Source organism: Pongo abelii, chromosome Y, assembly GCF_028885655.2.
Source record: "Pongo abelii isolate AG06213 chromosome Y, NHGRI_mPonAbe1-v2.0_pri, whole genome shotgun sequence".
Taxonomy (NCBI): Eukaryota; Metazoa; Chordata; class Mammalia; order Primates; family Hominidae; genus Pongo; species Pongo abelii.
The window spans coordinates 3,735,321-3,754,638 of NC_072009.2; the positions used below are offsets into that span (position 1 = coordinate 3,735,321).

The 19,318-nt window shown below is 47.2% G+C and overlaps 1 pseudogene; it reads left to right on the forward strand.

The window, feature by feature from the left end:
• The first annotated feature begins 9,641 nt into the window (after nucleotides 1–9,641).
• Nucleotides 9,642–18,774, forward strand: LOC129053506 (protein Shroom2-like; annotated as a pseudogene).
• Nucleotides 18,775–19,318: the final 544 nt, after the last annotated feature.

A 19,318-nucleotide genomic window follows, 5' to 3' on the forward strand; every position in this document is an offset into this window, starting at 1 on the left:
CAAAGGAGACCATGCTTTGTTTGGCTTATTTTCCATTATTGTTTTTATTTAATATACTTATTTTATTATGAATGCAGGAAGGGAGGGAGGATATGAGGAAGGAAGAACAGGATCTCACTCTGTTACCCAGGCTGGAGTGTGGTGGCTATTGATAGGCATGATCATACCTCACTGCAGCCTCAATCTCCTGGGCTCAAGCAGTACTTTTGCCTCAGCCTCCTGAGTAGCTGGGACCACAGGTACATTCCACCGTGCCCAGCTTATTGTTTTTATTAAGTAAAATCAGGAGAAAAAAGAAAACCACATAGATCAGAATTGTTTTATTTCAGGGAAAATTATTAATACTTCTATTTGGGTTTTGCCTTAATGTGTGGCTTAAGTAATTTAATCAGATGAATCTCTAAATACTTGTGGCATTTCATATTGTAAGTCAAGTAGAGAATGGTAAATAGTTAAGATTTTGCTTTTCATGTCTCCCCTTATTAGTTATCATAAAAGAACTAGAGCTTTATAAGGCATATAACGCATTTTAATAACCAAGACATAAAAGTGATGTCTTTAAGATTTAGTTTGGAAGCATTGGTGGTTTCTAATATAGTAAGACTTACGGAGAATGTTTAGCTTATTTCTTGGTTATTTGGGATATCTGGAGTACCTGTAAATGTTGTGCAGTGGGATCCACACTATACAGGTTAAGTTTATTTTGAGGTTTGAGGAATCCAGAGGTTAGTAATAGCATTTGCAAGGAAGGTTAAATGACTTATTTTTGTGTGTATTCTGCAAATAGAGTAGACTTTAGGAAAAGAGATTTATCCACACTGGTCAAATTCCTAGTTTACTAATGGATTGGAAGAAGAGTGTTCTGGTGAGATTTTGAGAGCAGACCCTGGGAATGTCCTCTTGAGACTTGAGGGCACAGGGATCTGGGGACAGGTCTTGGTGTCTGTTGTCTGGAAGGTGGTGTCCTGCAAGAGGCAACAGACACCAAGGGCCTGCTGACCTCTTAATAGGCTTGGCAGGGCAAGAGGCCTGCATGTTGCTTCTGTCCAATGTGCTACTCACCCTTGCAGTTACCTCTAAGGGACAGGTAGATGAGCTGTTTCCAGGTAGAGAAGTCTCCAGGGGCTCTCTCTGCCCACATGGAACACAATGAGCAGGTCCCCTTTCTGTCCATCCCATCCTTGGCTTTGGCAGCACTGGTATGCTGTGATATTCTGCTGTGCACTGGCCACTTTGTTCAGATGTAAACAAACATGCTTTCAATGTGTTGCCAAGGTGCAGGGAGAGGTGATGTCAGCTGAGCCATGAGTGACAGCTGCCCGGTAAGTTATAAAGATGGAGAAAATGTTTCCTCTTCTTGAAACTGTTACCTCACGCCCGGCTACCACAAACACCCCTTAGTTCCAAGGTGGGTGAGTCTTTGGGGGAAGAAATGAAGTTCCCAATACAGCCTTGGCTATTTCTACAAAGTGAGGGGCATATTTTATCTGTAAAGAAAGCCTGATTTTGTTTTGTTTTAGCATCACTCGCTAATTTATTCACACAGAGAAAGTGCTCAATGAAAACAGCTTCATCCTACGTCTCCCTCCCAAACAGACACACTCACATCCCACCTGTCCCCAACTGCAAAGATGTGTCTTGGCTATCTCAAGTTACTTTTAGAACCAAATCCTCATAAAAACGATTTGGAATAGTTGCCTGATAACATGGTTTTATTGCTGAAGAAAGCCTGTTTGTGGCAGTTACAGTCCAAAGGCCTTTTGAATTGAATGAAGTGGCATGTTTAAGTAGAGTGCTCAGAAGGATTTGCTGAGTGGTAATCATGACAGCATTGATGGGGATATGAAATGGGCTGATTGAATAACTCGGGTAGTTCTGGTATCCAGACTGTGTTTCAGTGGGGTAGCCAGCATCATGGACAGGGCAGGTGGCAAGGGTTCTCTCCACCACGGAGGGTGTTTTGCCATTTTCTCTGCTGGTGTTTGGTGTGCTTGCCTTAAATAATGTGGAAAGCAAGATCACTGGTGTGTAGCTTCTAGTAAATAACAAAAAAAAGGAAGGAATCAGATCTTTCTTCAGTGATTTCACTACTTTGATTTGCTAACTATCACATGGTGGTTTATTAAATCTAAAGACACAGAGGAAAGTTCTCTGGCTCAATGCTCTTGCAAAGAAAAGGATGCCTCTCACCCTCTTGGTGAATTGATAAGTGATCAAATAAGGAAAGATTTTTATCAGCCACTTGGCATATATTGATGAACACATGTGAGTGGATGGCTGGCTTACCATAGTGACCACACACGTGTGGTGGTATTTAATAGTCCTCTGAATATGTATAGGATCTGTAGAAAGTTTGTAGTAAAATCACAGTCTTCCTTTGGAGAAGTGTTGTTTAATCATAATAGCATTTCACTATTGCCACATTTAGTTAACCTACGTTTAACCTACAGTGCCTACAACTTTGCATTTAGAGGAGTTCATGGACCTTGTTTTGTTTTGTTTTGTTTCCTGATTTGCCACTCCGTTTCACCTCTTTTCATGATCATGGCTCAATGTTTCTTTGCTGTGCCATGACTCTAAAGTGTGTTTTACTGGTTACTTTCCCTAAACTTCATATCTCTTCTATATACCCTGTTCCTTGTTTTTGATTTTATTTTTTTCTAGGAGGAATATTTTCTTAACTCTTCTAGTACCATGAGTAACTATGGGTCTTGGGAAGGGAATTTGAGGACAAATTGCGTAAAAATACACTAAATTGTTATGGGCTTTGTGTAGTGAGCAGAATTCCAGAATGGGATAAAGGAGATTGTTTCACATGATTTTCTACTGGGCAGAGAATTCCAGAAAGGGCTAGGATAGATTGTTTCTTGAAATCTCATTCCTTTCCCTTTGCATATATTTATATGGCTAGAACCCATTATACATAGCATTTAGATGACAGTAGTAGGCAATCTCTTGTTGCTTTGTTTTTTTTTTGTTTTGTTTTGTTTTGTTTTGTTTTTGTGGGGGGGTGGGTTTTGGTGTGGCTTTTGCTATGTTTATACTGGTATGTTGACTAAGTGAAACTTTTTGGCCTTTATTCTTATATCCCTGGTGTTCGTTCTTAAGGCTATATAGAAATAGTCATATTAATGATTGTGCACTTGGATGTGCTGAGTTTCTTTGCCAACAAATTCATTCTGTTGAAATGTAGCCAAGAAGTTGTGTGGATGCCCTTCTTTTTTTTTTTCTTTTTTCTTTTTTTTTTTTTTTTTTTGAGAGGGTGTCTCACTCTGTCACTGAGGCTGGAATGCCATGGCACGATCTCAGCTTACTGCAACTTTTCCTCCCAGGTTCGAGTAATTCTCCTGCCTCAGCCTCCTGAGTAGCTGGGATTATAGGTGCCCGCCACCACACCTGGCTAATTTTTGTATTTTTAGTAGAGATGGAGTTTCACTGTGTTGCCCAGGCTGGTCTTGAACTCCTGATCTCAGGTGATCTACCTGCCTCGGCCTCCCAAAGTGCTGGGATTATAGGCATGAGCCACCATGCCTGGTGGGATGCCCTTTTTAAAACCTCAGGCTGAATGAAATGATTATTTGACACTTGGGGATATGTTGAACTCAAATGGTTTGGATACCTGGAGAGAGATCTTTTTTTTTTTCCTTTTCTTTCCAACAGTAATGGGTTTACCAAAGTGAAGACTACAGAGGTCAATAGGAAAAACAAATCATTGAGTTCTGCTCCACTCCTCTGTTTCGTGCCACTCTGTTTGGCCTATGGATTCTGTGGCATTCCTCTGCCATCTTTTCTGCTGTAGGACCCAGGTTGCACACCAGAGGCTGAGGAAGAGGTAGGGCACGCTCTTGCTAGGGCAGAGAGGGAGAAGCCTGGTGGGGCCCAGAGCAGCTCTGAGGCTTTCACACCCATGAATGCTGCTGCTGGGCCCTGGTATTTGCTTACAGTAGAGCTCTGATATCTTGTCTCAGTTTCAGCTACATAAGTCATTAGGGACTTTTTATCTTGCCTCAGTTCTCTTCAGGTATAAAAGCAGGAACTAGTTTCCTCTTACCTTCTAGGACCTTATCAGCCTTGCGGGCATTGGCCTCACCATGCCTGGAAAAAGACACACTGTGTATAAACCTTCCCAAAGTGCCCTTGGGGGCCAACTTTTTTCTTATGAAAAATATACATATGCAAAAGTGTGTGCAGCTCATGCCTCTAATCCCAGCACTTTGGGAGCCCAGGCAGGCAAACCACTTGAGGTCAGGAGTTTGAGCCCAGCCTGGCCAACATTGCAAAACCCCATCTCTACTAAAAATACAAAAATTAGGGTGGCCTATGCCTGTAGCCCCAGCTACTTGGAAGGCTGAGGCAGGAGAATCACTTGAACCCGGGAAGTGAAGGTTGCATTGAGCTGAGATTGCAACAGTGCACTCCAGCTTGGGTGACAGAGCCCCTGTCTCAAAAGAAACAAAAGAAAGAAAATACACACACACAAAATTAACCATTTCTAGTTAACATATTGTATGCATTACGAATTGTATTGTACATTACAAAAACACACACACACAAAACTAACCATTTCTAGTTAACATATTGTATGCATTATGAATTGTATTGTACATTACAAATTTGTATTGTATACAAATATGAATGGCATATTTGTATACATTCATATGAGGTATGTAAGAAGCACTCCCAGCACATGGCTATGATCATTCCTTTAGGTCCTGCCTCTTGGGAGCTTGCAGGTCAGTGGGCTGAAGAGCTCTCACCAATGTGGACTCAGAGAGGAAGGAAGGTTAGAAGCCAACCCAGGAAAATCTTTGCTGAGGACAGGCCAGCAGAGCTGGTTCATTCATGTTGTAGCATATGTCAGAATTTCCTTTTTATTTCCTAGTGATATTCCATTTTGTGGATAGACCACATTTTGTCTGTGCATCCTTCCATCCGTGGAGCAGTATACGTTTTGACCAAATGGCTAGATGTTAAAGTCCATATTAGACGTAACCCAAATAACATTACAGAGTAAACATCGAAGGTAAAAGAGCAAATCTGAAATAATAATATTATTACAATTTCATTTTAAAACATAATATCTGGATTTCAACAAAATGACATTTTGTTCCAGGAACAGAATTGTTTAGGACTCTCAGCTGCAAGAGGGCTTCTGTGGTCATTACCTTACTTGTTTCCAATACTTAATTAATTCTTCTTTTAGCCTGAGGCCAGTGGAAGGGTAAGATGTGTTTTGGGTTTTTAGCTAACTGCTAGTATAGGTTAATGTTAGTAACAAGCTGCTATCTCCTCTGATGTAACCGACCAAGCTAAAGAGCTAATTCCTGTTCATACTTGGATTTAAGGAATCAGTGCATGGGGACAATTCGCTTTCTTTGAAAGAGTTCTGCAAAATGAAGCTCTGTGTACATGGGGAGGAAGACGCTTCCAGGACATTTTCAGAAGCAGATTAAAGACATGCCTGTAATCTCAGCATTTTCAGTGGCCAAGGCAGGAGAGTTGCCTGATGCCAGGAATTTGAGACCAGCTTTTGCGACATATCAAGATCCCATCTCTACAAAAAATAATAATAACTTTTTTTTTTTTTTGAGATGGAGTCTCAGTCTGTCGCTAGGCTGGAGTGCTGTGGCATGATCTCGGCTCACTGCAACCTCTGACTCCCTGGTTCAAGACATTCTCCTACCTCAGCCTCCTGAGTAGCTGGGATTACAGGCACACGCCACCACGAACAGCTAATTTTTGTATTTTAGTAGAGACAGAATCTCACTATTTTGGCCAGGATGGTCTCGATCTCCTGACCTCGTAATCCGCCCGCCTCGGCCTCTCAAAGTGTTGGGACTACTGGCGTGAGCCACTGCACCGGGCCAAAATAATTTTTTTTAACGCACATTAAAGATGGTTACTCTACAGAGCACTCTGGTGCCCCTAGTGGTGTAAAATAGAATTTCTAGTTGTAAAATTGAGCACAAAGCAGTCAGTTGGCTAACATGAAGGTACCTAGAAGCGTTCTGTCTATTTGGGCTGGCTTTTTTTTTTTTTTTTTTTGAGACACAGTCTAGCTCTATTGCCAGGCTGGAGTGCAGTGGTGTGATCTCAGCTTAGTGCAATCTCCATCTCCTGGGTTCATCTCCTGCCTCAGCCTCCCAAGTGGCTGGGATTACAGGTGCCCAGCTAATTTTTGTATTTTCAGTAGAGACGGGCTTTCACCATGTTGGCCAGGATGGTCTTGATCTCCTGACCTCATGATCTGCCCACCTCGGCCCCCCAGAGTGACAGGATTACAGGCATAAGCCACCATGCCTGGCCATATTAAAAATATGATTAGAAAATCTCACTAGAGTGGTTATCTGCACATTATGGAGGTGTGGTAGGGAAAGATGTGGTACAAGTGGATAGCAGTGTTTCTGCCATGCAGAAGACATCGACTTACTATATCTCTAAGGCAATGCTCCAGCTGCAAGGTTACAGATAGTTCTTATCCGTGCTACCCAGTGCAGTAGCCACTACCCACATGTGGCCACTGAGCACTTGCAATGTGGACTGAATGACCAAGGAACTGAACTTTGGATTTTGTCATTTAAATAACACCATGTGCAGCTGTGGCTGCTGGATGGGACAGCCAACCTCTGAGAGACTGTCCTTCTTCCACCTCATGACTTGTCAGTGGCCATACCGAGGACTGACATACATTCTATCTGGGATCAAAGCTAGGAATGGAGGCAGGGCACAGCAGGAACTCAGTGTCAGGCCTCTGAGCCCAAGCCTGCATGTATACATCCAGATGGCCTGAAGCAAGTGAAGAATCACAAAAGAAGTGAAAATGGCCAGTTCCTGCCTTAACTGATGACATTACCTTGTGAAATTCCTTCTCTTGGCTCAGAAGCTCCCCCACTGAGCACCTTGTGACCCCCACCCCTGCCCACGACAGAACAACCCCCTTTGACTGTAATTTTCCACTACCTACGCAAATCCTATAAAACAGCCTCATCCCTATCTCCCTTCACTGACTCTCTTTTCAGACTCAGCCCACCTGAACCCAGGTGATTAAAAAGCTTTATTTCTCACACGAAGCCTGTTTGGTGGTCTCTTCACATGGACTCAAGTGACACTCAGTCTCTCCCTTCCCCCATGGCAGAGGCCTCTATAGGGCTGGCTCCAGCAGCTGCAGAGGCTCAGAAGCTTTGGGCTTTGGTTCTGGCTACCAGATGATTTCCTCAGTCTTCTTCCACATTCCCTTTGCAGGGGCCAAATATGCAAATGACTGCTTTCCCTCCTGTGTCTGATGCATGGGCCAGGAGGCTGGACAGCAGCTGGAGCTCCCTGTTATCACTGTCTGTGTAGCATTTCTGTGTAGCTCACTTGGGCTTCCTCACACCATGGCGTCATAGGGTGAGTGGATTCCTCATAATCTATCACATGTATACATATTTTAAGAGACAGGGTCTTGTTCTGTCACCCAGGCTGGAGTGCAGTAGTGTGAACGTGGCTCACTACAGCCTCAAGCTTCTGGGCTCAAATCATCCTCTCACCTCAGCTTCCTTAGTAGCTGTGACCACAGGTGCACGCCACCATGCCTGGCTAATTTTTAAGTTTTGTGTAGAGAGAGGGGTCTCACTGTGCTGCTCAGGCCAATCTCAAACTCCTGATCTAAAACAATCCTCCCACAGCAGCATGGCCATTTACACACATACTTTGTGAGACAAAATCTGTTCCTAATATTTTTATACATGCTTGCTAATGATGGTTTATCTGGGAGAACTTTTATTGTATCCATGGGGAACTGCTGTCCCACTAACCCAGCTGGTAGCCCAGTTATTCCCACAGCAGGGTTGAACTAGCATCTTGAATGTCAGATGTTTTCTCTTCCTAGCTTTTTCTTTTTTTCCCCTTTCCTCCAGTTTCAGTCAGTCTAGCTTATTTTCTTCATTAATTAACTATAAAAGAAGATGAAAGAAGTTGTGGATATCATAGCACAGAGAAAGCCAGATGAAAATGAAATTAACATGGCTAGAACCTTCCTTAAAGGATTTTGAGAAATTCCATGAGGTACAGTCTGGGTTTCACAATTGCTTTCCTTCTGTGGTGTGATGAATTTGTCTTTTATACTTTCTCTTTGGCTCCTGTGAAAATATCATAAAGTCAAAATGTTCCACATTTTGCCACCCATATACTTTTCCTCGTTAAAATCATCTGAGTCATCAAAAGTTTTGTGTTATAAATGCTTTTCAGTTCTCTTTTGTAAGATATTCTTTATTACATAATACTCTTCAATATTTTTGCCTGCTGGGAAAAATGTCTGATCTCCACAGAGTACTTAAGGAGGCCCCACATGAGCTCTTTCTCCATTCTTGATTGGGCTATCAGCTGTCAGTACTGTCCCAAATTAGAGAAAAGTAAAGTTGGCTTCCCACTGTGAAGCTGGAGAAGTGAGCTCAGGAGGGTCTCCACGCAGCATTCCCCTGGAGGCCGTATTTCATCACCAACAGCCGTTGGGATTTCCAAATGGACACACCTTATCACACCTGGGCAGGTGTGGCCAAGACACTAAGAAGCCACACATAGGATGGTGCGGACTATGGCACAGGAGCCCAGGAAATCTCCACTGTCAGGAGTCTTGGCTAAAGGGACTCTAGCCTGTTAATGTAGGTCGTCATGACTCCCAGGGCGTATCCTTGGTTGATGGGACAGATACAGACTGAGTGACTCAGGGGAAGTTGTGGCTACTAGCCTTAGTTAACCAGAAGACAGCTGTCTTTATTTAGTTACCTAGGTAAATAGCCAGGTATGCTCTGTGAACTCTGTATGACCCAGCCTCCTGGGGTACCCATATGCGTTTTCTCCAGCAAAAGATAGGAGATTCTGTCTGTGTTCATATTGGGGCAGGGAGAGGGCATGATTTGCTTAATTTTTCAACTATTTGGAATAAAAGTTCTTTATGTATTTTTACATATGTAAGATTTTAAATGGACAACTAACAGTGTACATATTTTTGGAGAAATACGTTTTAAAGATAAGTGTAGCTGAACATCTGGAGGCTGTCATTCATGCTCTGCCTCAGGGCAAATGGGAGGCGAACGAAATTCTAAAAAGAAGGTGTTTGGACCCGGATTCAGTAGGCAGCTCTTGAATACAGTGCTGTAAACCCGCCCGAGTCCCTGTGACCCAGTGTGTGTCCCAGCGCCGGCACCTTGTTCAGTCCCTGAGCACCCTGCACTGTTTGGCATAAGCAGGCATGCTGTGTGCAGTCCCCGAGCCCCCTGCACTGTTTGGTACAAGAGCACCCATCTTGTGAGGTCCCTGAGCCCCCGTGCACTGTTTGGCACGAGCTCTCGTGCGTGTGCAGTCCCTGAGCCTCCGTCCACTGTTTGACACGAACGCGTGTGCCCTGTGCCAGGCTTGAGCCGTCTGCACTATTTGGTGCGGACATCCGCCCCGTGTGCAGCCGCTGAACCCCCTGCACTGTTTGGCAAAGAGCACCCACTGTGTGCGGTCCCTGAGTCTCCCGTGCACTGTTTGGCAAGAGCGTGCAAGCCATGTGCAGTCCCTTAGCCTCCTGAACTGTTTGGCACGAGCGCGGGCGCCCCCTGTGGTCCCAGAGTCCCCTCAGCCACCGTGCACAATTTGGCACAAGGGGGCTAGCCATGTGCAGTTCCTGTGCCTCCTGCAGTTTTGCACAAGCGCGCGCATTCTGTGCGGCCTCTAAGCCCCCTGAGATGTTTGGCACCACTGCCCGTGCCGTTTGCGGTCCCCGAACCCCCTGCACTGTTTGGCACAAGCCACAGCGCTTTGTGCGGCCCCTGAGCCCCCTGCGCTGTTTGGCAAGAGCGCCCGTGCCGTGTGCGGTTCCCGAGCCCCCTGCACTGTTTGGCACGAGAGCGCGCGCCGTATGCGGTCCCTGAGCCTCCAGAACCACCGATCACTGTTTGGCACGAGCGTGCGCGCCGTATGCGGTCCCTGAGCCCTCGTGGACTGTTTGGCACAAGAGCACCCACTGGGTGCGGTCCCCGAGCTTCCGTGCACTGTTAGGCACGAGCGCGCAACCATGTGCCCTCCCTGAGCCTCCTGCACGGTTTGGCACGAGCGCCCGTGTTGTGTGCCGTCCCCCATCCCCCTGCACTGTTTGAAACGAGCGCGCAAGCCATGTACAGTCCCTGAGCCTCCTGCACTATTTGTCACGAGCGCGCGCGCCGCCTGCGGCGCCTGAGCTTCCTGAACCACCGTACTCTACTGGACAAGGGCGCGCGTGCAGCGTGTGGTCTCTGAGCCCTCTGAGCCACCGTGCCCTGTTTGGCACAAGAGCCGTGTGCCGTCCCAGAGCACCTTGCACTGTTTGGCAGCAGTGCGCGCTGTGTGCGCTCTTTGAGCCCCCTGCGTTCTTTTCCAGGAGGAGTGAGCTGGGCTGGAGTCCTCACTCCTGGCATGACACCAAGTTCACCAACAACCACCCTGAACTAACGGCCTCACGGTTCCCCTCCGCCAGCTGCTGCCCTTCCTGGCCTGGCTGTCACCACTGGAGGTAGACGTCTGTTCCTGTCCAGGACGCCAGGTTTGTTCAGGCTTCTGCAGTCTCCCAAGCTTTCAGGCTTGTCCGGCACTTCTTGACTGAAGAACGATGATGTTTTTGGTAAGACTGTGCCACTGACAGATGATCAGAATTGGAGCGCTGTGAATTTTTCACTGAACAGGCAAGCGTGTGACGCTGAAAAACGAAATGAAATGGCAAGACAGGGCATGAGTGAGAAGGAGATTGCAGGACGGGACTGCCCAGTGGGATGCCAGGCATAGGGTTCTTAGCCAGTGGGGCAGTGTTCATTGCACCCCTGTGTCCGCAGCCACCATCCTCTTTTCCAGCATTTTACAGGTGGAGTGGAATGCAGGAGATATTTGTGCGGCGGTGGGTGTATCCTGTAAAAAGCTCCCAGGAAGTTCTGTTAAGTTTTGGCAGCCTGTCCTTGAACCTCAGGGCATTAGCGGCAGTATCCTCACTAGTCTCCTGTTAAAAGGGTGGCAGTAAGAGCAGATAGTCTCATTTGGTGTGCTTGTGTGGATATCCTTCTGCTCGTGTGAGTGTGCATATCCTCCTGCTCGTGTGAGTGTGCATATCTGTGTGTGTTTGTGATTGTGTGTATGTGGGGGGTTGGACATGTATATTTTTACATGTTTGCATGTATGTGTTCATGGGTCTATATGTATATTTGTGTCTATGCCTGTGTGTGTGTCCATGTGTATCTGTTTGCTTGTATCTATATGTGTGTGCACATATGTACTGTATGTGACTGGATGAGTGAGCATGTTTGTCTGTGTGTGTGCAGGTATGTGTGTGAATTTAGAGCTAATGTAACCACTCAGTTTTGGCTGTTAGTAACTGGTCTTGGCTGGTCACAGTGGCTCTCGCCTGTAATCCCAACATTTTGTGAGGCTGAAGTGGGAAGATTGCTTAAGGCCACGGAGTTTGAGACCAGCCTGTGCAACACAGCAAGACCACAGGTCTACTAAAAATTAAAAACAAAAAACAAAACAAAAAAAACTTGGTTGGGCATGGTAGCTCATGCTTGTAATCCTAGCACTTTGGGAAGCCAAGGCAGTCAGAACATTTGAGGTCAGGAGTTTGAGTGCAGCCTGACCAACATGGTGAAACACTGTCTCTACTAAAAATACAAAATAATTAGCTGAACTTGGTGGCACACACCTGTAGTCCCATCTACTTGGGAGGCTGAGGCAGGAGAATTGCTTGAACCCAGAAGTTGGAGATTGCAGTGAGCTGAGATGGTGCCACTGCACTCCAGCCTGGGCAGCAGAGAGAGATTCTGTCTCAAAAACACCACCACCACCACCAACTCCCTTTTAGGTGGCCAGGTAGGATGCCAGGCAACAGGGTTCTGATCCAGTATGGTGGTGTTTTGGTGCACACCTGTAGTCCCAGCTACTCAGGATACTGAGGTAGTAGGATTACTTGAGCTCAGGCGTTCAAGGCTGCAGTAAGTCGTAATTGTGTCACTGCATTGCAGCCTAGGTGACAAAGCTCTTGTACCCTGTCTCTATAAAAAGAAAAAAAATACTGGTCTGTGAAATTGCAAGGTAAAGATTTATGTGGCATGAATGAAAGATACTGAAATACAACATTACCTGCCTAAAGTGACAGAAGATGATGGTATTTCAAGCCAAGTTTATTGTTGAAAACAACCAAAGATTCCCAACTGAGTTGTAAAACTTAAGTGAACAAGTGGGCCTTTTATTTTATTCCTGAAGTGACTTTTAAGGTAAGGAGATCTCCATTAAGCCCATTTGGCAGTCTCTTGATGAAAGAAACATGCACACTGCCCACATCTGTGTGGAAACAATGCTCAATGTTCTCTAGGTCTGCTTGGACTTGGGATTGCCTGGAAAAATCTCCTCTGGAATATTGGTGAGTAGTCAGGAGCATGCCCCATGTTTGAGGATACGTGGTCTGTTCTTATAGAAGATGGTGGGAAACCCAGAGTCCTCTCCCTCCCGCAGATGACAGCCAGTCATTCTCTAGTGTTCTGTCCTGGTCACGTGGTTCTCTCATCCCCACTGTCCCCCAACCTAGTGGAGCCACAGCTTCTTCCCCTTGAAGGGTCAAAGTCTCAGCTTTGTTGAGCTTTAAAGAAAGCATTTTACATCTTGGATAAATAGTTTTGTGTTGGGAATTGGTGGGTTCTTGGTCTCACTGACTTCAAGAATGAAGCCGGGGACCCTCCCAGTGAGTGTTACAGTTCTTAAAGGCGGCGTGTCCGGAGTTTGTTCCTTCTGATGTTCAGATGTGTTCAGAGTTTCTTCCTTCTGGTGGGTTCGTGGTCTGGCTGGCTCAGGGTGAAGTTGCTGACCTTCACGGTGACTGTTACAGCCCTTAAGGCGGCGTATCTGGAGTTGTTCGTTCCTCCTGGTGGGCTCCTGGGCTTGCTGGCTTCAGGAGTGAAGCTGCAGACCTTCGTGGTGAGTGTTACAGCTTATAAAGGCAGTATGGACCCAAAGAGTGAGCAGTAGCAAGATTTATTGCAAACAGCTAAAGAACAAGGCTTCCACAGTGCAGAAGGGGACCCCAGCGGGTTGCCACCGCTGGCTTGGGCAGCCTGCTTTTATTGTCTTATCTGGCCCCACCCACATCATGCTAATTGGTAGAGCCCAGTGGTCTGTTTTGACAGGGCTCCTATTGGTGTATTTACAATCCCTGAGCTAGACATAAAGGTTCTCCAACTCCCCACCAGACTCAGGAGTCCAGCTGGCTTCACCCAGTGGATCCTGCACCAGGGCTGCAGGTGGCGCTGCCTGCCAGTCCCGCTGGGGGACCCAGTACACTCTCCGCAGCCGCTGGCCGGGGTGCTAAGCCCCTCATCGCCCGGGGCGGCAGGGCCAGCTGGCTGCTCAGAGTGCAGGGCCCGCCAAGCCCACGCCCAGCCGGAACTCCAGCTGGCCCACAAGCGCCACGTGCAGACCCATTTCCCGCTTGGGTCTCTCCCTCCACACCTCCCTGCAAGCTGAGGGAGCCGGCTCCAGTCTTGGCCAGCCCAGAAAGGGGCTCCCACAGTGCAGCGGTGGGCTGAAGGGCTCCTCAAGTGCCGCCAAAGTGGGAGCCCAGGCAGAGGAGGCACCAAGAGCGAGTGAGGGCTGTGAGGACTGCCAGCACGCTGTCACCTCTTAGTTTCACCATTGAGAGCTTTCACACAATTGTCACCTTTCAGAGGAATGTCTCAATGTGTCAGTCACATTATTTCATCCTCTTAGATGCCATCCTATTTAGGAGCCTGTTTCTTGGTATTCACGTGTAGCTTCAATAACTTCACAGCGTGTAACTACTCAGCTGAAAGCTAAACACAGCAGTTTATGGTATTTCTATAGATTGGTGGAAAAGTAATTGCAGTTTTTGCCGTTACACCAACTTCCTTCTCCTCCTCCTCCTCTTTCTTCTTCCTATTGAGACAGTCTCAGTCTCCTGTCCAGGCTGGAGTGTAGTGATGCAGTCTTGGCTCAGTGCAGTATCATGTGATCCCCCCACCTCAGCCTCCTGAGTAGCTGGGACTGTAAGAGTGTGCCATCACACCTTGCTAATTTTTGAAACATTTTTGTAGAGACAAGGTCTTCCTACATTGCCCTGAATGGTCTGAAACTCCTGGCCGTAAATGATCCTCCCACCTCAGCCTCTTAACGCACTGGAATTTTAACCGAGTGACCAAGCCTGGTCTATATAACAGGCTAGATACTACATATTTTCACTTCATTTACGAACTGAATTTCAGATCATTTTTATAGGTTAAATAGGAGAAATAGTATAACTTTATTTCTTTCCCCCCACCATTAAACATATAAAAACCATTCTTGGCTTTTGGGTTGTCATGTGCCCACCTCTTCACTTAACTATTGATTAACCATAGATGTGTACATTCAGACTTTACCTGCCAGCAATCTGGGCATCAGGCTGAGAATATGCGCTACTATTGAAAGGCATCTGTTTGGTAAAAAGACATGCCACAGGGAGGACACATTCTTTTCAGCCTGCACTTTCTTTCTGCCTGTCTCTACTAAAATCTATGTGTGTTAAGCTGAAACCTCAGCCCCAGCAATTTGACCCTGAGAAGTTACTGTTTGGCATTTTGATACTTCCACAGAGGGCCAGCTGTGTACACCATGTTGCTCTTTGCCAATTACTGACACTAAAGCACAACATGCCTTGTCCTTCTTCTTGTTCTTGTAGTTCTTCCTCCCACAACCTGTCCAGTTCCTGGGAGCATACAAATCTACAGTGTACCTTGGACCACTCCAGCTCCCTGGGGAGTCTTGACAGCCTGGACCCCTCTGGGCCCCTCTTGGTGGCCAAGTCCAACAGCAACATCTACCACCTGGGCAGCCACAGCAAGCGTAACTCTGCCTATGGCTACTTCTCCACCAGCTGTAGCACTCCTGACCACACCTTGTCCAAGGCTGAGGCCTCCTCTGCAGAGAACATCCTCTACAGCCTGGGCCTCTGGGAGACTCCCAGGCAGGGAACCTGGCAAGCACAGGCCACAGGTGACCCCCAGAGCTTGGAGGAGAGGCCTGGTGTTTCCTGCTATAGTGCCTGGTGACAGTGCCAGAAGCCCCAGGCTGGAGTCCAATGCAGAGCCCAAGCTAGCTGCCCATGGGAGGTTCAATTTTGGGCCAATCTTATATGTTCCTTATAAGGAGAAGGCACCGGCTTCCCCCTTCCTCCCCTTTCCCCTCTGCACAGTGACAGCTTTGCCGCCACCAAGAGCCTCGAGAAGGCCCAGGGCCCTGTGCTTTTAGAGGTGGCCATAGCACAGCACATTATGACCCCAGCCCAGCCTCAGCCCTGCGGCGACTGGAGACCAGAGCCCACCAATTGGCTGTGGAGGCCAGGGAATCGGGGAGCTTGGGGAAGGGAGCAGGAGGCACAGGCTGCCCATAGGACGCCCGTGCAGGACGCCATCTACCGAGGACGGAGCTTCAAGCAGGCTGCAGGCCTCTCTATGCAGCTCACACATGCACTTCCTGCAGTCTCCCCATGGCAGCTGTCACCCTCTTACAGCGACTACAGCCCACTCTGTGCTGACAGCCTCAGGGAGGAGCCAGCAGTCCTTGGTTCCGAGGACAACAGCTCTCCTCACCTGAACCAGAGCCCACGCATCACCTACCTCAGCCCCAGGGTTCTCCGGATGCCTGTGAGACACGACAGTGTTACCCACTGGACACAGTCTGAGGGTTGCCCTGCAGGAGCCCAGGAGCCTCCCAGGGCCAGCCATGCCAAAAAAGCCAGCCAACTGCCAGCAGCTGGCTTCACATGGGCAGACATGAAGAGCAGCAGGATCTCCCCGCCAGAGATACCCCTGTTGCACTCCCTGACCCTGGAGAGGAAGTGTTGGCCACAGAGCAGCCAGGAGGGCAGCGCCAGAGGCCACCACCATTTGATGCCCAGGTGGACAAACCCACTTAGAGAAGGGACCAATTTTCCACCACCTTACAGAATGAGATCCAGATGCATAGAGCCAAGCTGCAGAAGACCTGGAGAACAGTGGTTCTGACTACAGTAGGTGACAAAGAGGATGCCACTGGTCGCTGGAGGGCAGGGTTGGGAGGTGGCATCCAGGAAGGACCCCTTGCTGCTCCTATAAAGACCACGTGAAGGAGACCCAAGCATGGGTCCTGAAGGCCACATCCTTCAAGTGCCACGACTTGGACCCCAGCCCAGAAGACCCTTACCCAGAGTCACTGGAATACCAGACAGAAGATCTGGATGCTGCCTCCATTTCTGGGAGGCAGGCTTGGCCCAGCTGCCCTCATCTGCAGGTTGCAGGCGGTCCCACCCGCCCCACATCGGAGGCTGAAGACAGTTCCTGGCTGAGCAGAAACTGAAGTCTTACTCAAAACCTGAGATGAACATGGTGGGCCTCACAGAGGGCAGCTACAGTTCTCACCAGTATTCCAGGACATCTGAGGATACCATGGACACGTTTGCCAACAGGTGCAAGTTTTTTGAGCAAGCAGGCAAACTCATTCCCCAGAGGCCTGCACAGAGGCAAGCTCTTCGGGGGGTCCTCAGAGACAAGCCGGATAGGTCACGGACAGCAGACCGCAATGTGAGAGCATGGAACCCTGGTCGCACACTACCTCCCTTGTGGAAAGCCTCAACAGTCACAGCACAGCAGAGAAGGCAGGGATGTTGCATGTCTCGGCACCTTTGCAGAGTATCAGACCTTCTGGAAAGAGCAGAGGAAGCCTCTGGAGGCTAGGAGCTCTGGGCGCTGCCACTAAGCAGATGACATCCTAGAAGTGGGCCTGGACCAGAAGGAGAGGCTGCAACACATTCACAAGAGGTCCCAGTTGCCCTCCATAGACCACTACAAGCTGTTAAGCCATGGAGCCACAGCGAGGGCATGACCCCCCTTTGACCATCATCTTAACACATGGACAGGACACACCCAGGATGCAATGGCTGAGGCCAGCACTACTTAGCTCCAGCTGTTCGGGAGTTTACCTTTCCCATACCTCCTAGTGTCCACTGTGGCAGAGGTACTTGGGTACAAAATCAACCTATTCAAGGTAATTTAAAATGCCAGATTCCCAAAAACCCACTTTTTTCATTCCTGTTCTTGCTGCCATAATCTCTGGCTTTAACTGTCTTTCACCTTCAGTAGCCTGTTCCTACCTTCAGACTCAGTAAAGAACTTGGAGAGAAGCTGTCGAAAATGGTAATGAACCACCTTGACCTGGAAAAATGTGTGGTTTATTTAAAGGCTTAAAACAACATACAATAGCCACCAAACACTGATGATATTTAATGTCTATGGTATTTGGGTTTTTATACTATTCTGTTTTTTATTTGCAAATATTTTTAAGGATTGCTTTGGAGCAAAATGTAATCTTTTTTTGAAAACACCTAAAACACATTAAGTTATTGCACATTTTTAAGGTGAGAGTTTTAATGGTCAGAGTTTACATCAAGCAATCTAGAAAACTATGTATTTCTTAGCCCTGCTTCAAAGTTGACAGTCTCTTTCTCTCTTGCCCCTGCCTCTTTGAAAGCTTTTTCTCCCTATTACATTTGCACCTGTATATTTCAAAGAAAAAAAGTTCTGCAGTGATAGATACAGTTTCTTTTTAAAAGAATGAGAGGTTGAGTGGGGTGGTGCATTTGCAGTCCTCCCAGTTTGGATGGCCAGGAAAGGATGATCACTTGAGACCAGGAGTTCCAAACCAGTCTGGGCAACAAAGCAAGACCTTGTCTCTACAAAAAAGGAAAAAGTACTTAGCCAGGTGTCACAGTGGTGCCCAGGAGGTAGAGGTTGCAATGAACTGTGTTCTCAACACTATACTCCAGCCTGGGCAAAAGAGCAGTAGTACCCTGTCTCAAGAACAAAAAAAAAAAAAAAAAAAAAAAAAAAAGAACCACTAATAGATTTAATAGAAGATATTTAATATGTGCATGGAAAGAAAGCTGCGGTTTGCTCCATGGTGTCCCAGCTCTGAAAATCCATGCAGATGCTGTGAGTGTATGTTTTCAGCATTGGAATACCCTGGCTTGTGGGCTATTCAGCATGACCTCTGAGAATATCATGCTTGCTCTTTCAGGAGCAAAGAATCCGGGGCCCTGACATCCTAGAGCTTGAGGTTTCACCACCATAATTTGTGACCAGCTATATTTTATTTTACTTTATATTTTATATTCTATTTTATTTTATATTTTTTATTTTATTTATTTTATTTTATTTTAATTTCTTTTGGCCAGTTGTGCCACACAGTTTTACAGGCTTCACGTAGGAGTTCTGTTTCCTGCCCAGAACAGAAGTGGTTTTGGGGTCTTAGTTGTTTCAATGAAATGCTTTGTAGAGCTGCACTGGCAAGGTGAACGCACACATGACAGCTTTCATAATCACAGCCAGCTGTGGACTTAGTGTCTCGTCCACAGCTTTGCAGGATGCTTCTGTCGAACTGCGAAGGCAGGCAGAGGACCCCAGCAAGCACATAGAAGAGCTTCCCTCTGCAGTCTGGGCCAGAGAGGGATAGTCCATGCCGAGGTGGATGAAATTTGGATTCAGAGTTACTGAAGAAGTGTCTGGAGGTGGACCTCTGTACATATGGTGGGTGACCTCTGTACATATGGTGGGTGACATCTGGTTTTTGCCCAACACAAAGCAGCTGAAACCTGGCATGATTTCCAGCATCCCTGATGCCCTGGAGGTCTGGACAGAACCTGTGCATCCTGCAGCCCTGCCCAGAGACACATCCCTAGGGCAGGAAGGCCTTCTTATGCAGCAGTGACATTTTTGGTTCTTGAAATAGCTGCTGTGTTTTCTGCATATTAAGACTGTTTATGGAGACAGAATGAGAAATCCAGTTTACCACACTGGAGCTGCACACTTTTCACAGAATGCCTGATGGAAGGTCAGCTTTAGCTGTCTAGCACACAGCTGTGCTGTGTGCTACTCAGTTGACTCCCAGAGAGGCTGCAAGCATCTGCAGGAACTGTGGCAGCAGCAGGAGATTATGAGCACTTTGTGCCATAATTCCAGAACATGCATTGTAGCTGCTTAGCTGAGGCAAGGACAGAGTTAAAATATATATAGTATAATCTGGGCCAGGCATGGTGGCTCACAACTATAATCCCTGCACTTTGGGAGGCTGAGGCAGGTGGATCACTTGAGTCACTCGCTTGCTCAAGATCAGCCTGGGCAACATGGTGAAACCCTGTCTCTACTAAAAATAGAAGAAAAAATTATCCAGGTTTGGTGGCAAGTGCCTGTAATCCCAGCTACTCAGGAGGCTGAGGCATGAGAATCACTTCAACCTGGTAGGTGGAGGTTGC